The sequence below is a fragment of the Penaeus vannamei genome, chromosome 20, assembly GCF_042767895.1.
Source record: "Penaeus vannamei isolate JL-2024 chromosome 20, ASM4276789v1, whole genome shotgun sequence".
Classification (NCBI taxonomy): Eukaryota; Metazoa; Arthropoda; class Malacostraca; order Decapoda; family Penaeidae; genus Penaeus; species Penaeus vannamei.
The window spans coordinates 25,987,505-25,989,299 of NC_091568.1; the positions used below are offsets into that span (position 1 = coordinate 25,987,505).

The 1,795-nt window shown below is 34.4% G+C and overlaps 1 protein-coding gene across 1 annotated transcript in view; it reads left to right on the forward strand.

Annotated features, from left to right (window-relative positions):
• The window catches only part of LOC113815107 (exportin-4), a gene marked incomplete in the record, with an annotated part of 30,901 nt that overhangs the window by 492 nt on the left and 28,614 nt on the right, over positions 1 to 1,795 (forward strand).

A 1,795-nucleotide genomic window follows, 5' to 3' on the forward strand; every position in this document is an offset into this window, starting at 1 on the left:
CGTTGATCAAGAAGAAATAGATCGGTTGAAAAGCTTTCCCCGGTGTACCCTTGTGCTATTGTCTTTGTGTTTCAGTGTGTAACTAAGTGGAAAAGGCTTGTGTGACAAGGTGCAGGCATTTCAGTGTGAAGATGCAGTGTTGGGTCAGTGTTGTTTCAGGAGGCAAAAACAGTGATCCAAATTGTTTTGATTCAGTGCTCTAGGGTCTCCTGCATAGTGATTGAATATTATTTTACGGTGATTTGTGTTGCTTTTTTAAGTTGATTGACTTATTTTCATTCTCCAAGCTTATGGAAGCTGGATTTTAATGATATAATTGGAGCAATATTCCCAGAATATAATCCAACATATATATTAACTATTGTTGATATTTCAAATAGTCTTCATTCTTTCTTGTACAAGTAAGGTGACATGAAAATAACATGGCCGTGCTCAGAAATAACAAATTATATATTATATTAATGAAAGTCAAGTCCTTTACCAGAATTATATCAGTCGTTGTGATATCTTTCTCCATTTTTCAAATGGGGATACCAACATTCTTGCAGTCCCTGTCCCATTCGCTGCTCCAACCAAAACTTTATATTTTATGCAGTTTAATTGCATAATTTCAAGAATATAACAAAGCAAGTTTGTAAGAGCTTCACTTCAGCATGAGAGATGACTAAACCAACCTTTCTTATTTTACCATGTTAGTCCCCTGCTGCATTATGTTATGGGTCTTGTTTACTGTGCAGTCATTATGTGTGGCCCACTGTGGCAAATGAACTTGACACCGTTGTCCTGTTACATCAGCTGTATCTGGAAAGAAAGCCCTATATCTCATTTCATATACTGTTTCCTGACCTAGGGCAGCATTTTGTTTATACTATAGTGGGACAATTTGTGTGTGTCCCTGTGTCTGTGCCTGTGCACACCAATGGCTACTAACCATATGTATTTTCAAACATTTATTAGTGTTACTAGTGATCAGTGAAAGAGACTATAGTGATAGTGAAAGTGATTATGGAATCAGAGATAAAGTTGTGGTGGATGAGTATAATGGAACTACATGCAGTTGAAAACTCTTACTGATTCTCTGTGGCCTGTTTGCCTTCAATACTGCAGCGAAGACCAATTAACCTCTAGCATCTGTGTAGAAAAGGTATGAATGAGAAGTATTGTGAAGATATTTGTTCTCATTCATACCCTTTCTACATTTGTCAACAAGAATAAGGTTTATTCTACCATCTGTATTTGAACTAGATAGACCTTGAACAAGTTTCACTAGAAAGATGTACAGGCTCTTATCGTAATAGCATATGTGGTGGAGGTTTATTAGTCTCAGTAGGAACACCAGAGACACATACCGTAGGCTCAGCAATCACTTTTGCCACTGCAAATTTATCAGTAAGTTTATTAGGAAATTTAAATTCTTTGCACAATACATCATTCAAGAGTGATGGATCAGCTGTCTTTTATTTTAGGCCCTGTTTTTTATATATTAGATTTATACCTCTGAAAATTTTGTGGTATGATTAGGTAGATAATTTTTGTTTTTTTTTAATATTCACCATATAGCTAGTGCATTAATTGATATTGTTTTAGTAATTGCTCTGTTTATAAACCAATCACCTTCAGTGTTTAAAGGCGAGCATATGTACTACTGTATTTTGTAATATATGTATATATATGATATATACATGTACTATATTATTTGGTACGAATGATATTGTACAAAAGATTCATTTTTTATTTATGCCTGGTCTCTCTTAATTGAGTAATATTTTAACTTAACCATCAGTTTGAGATTTTA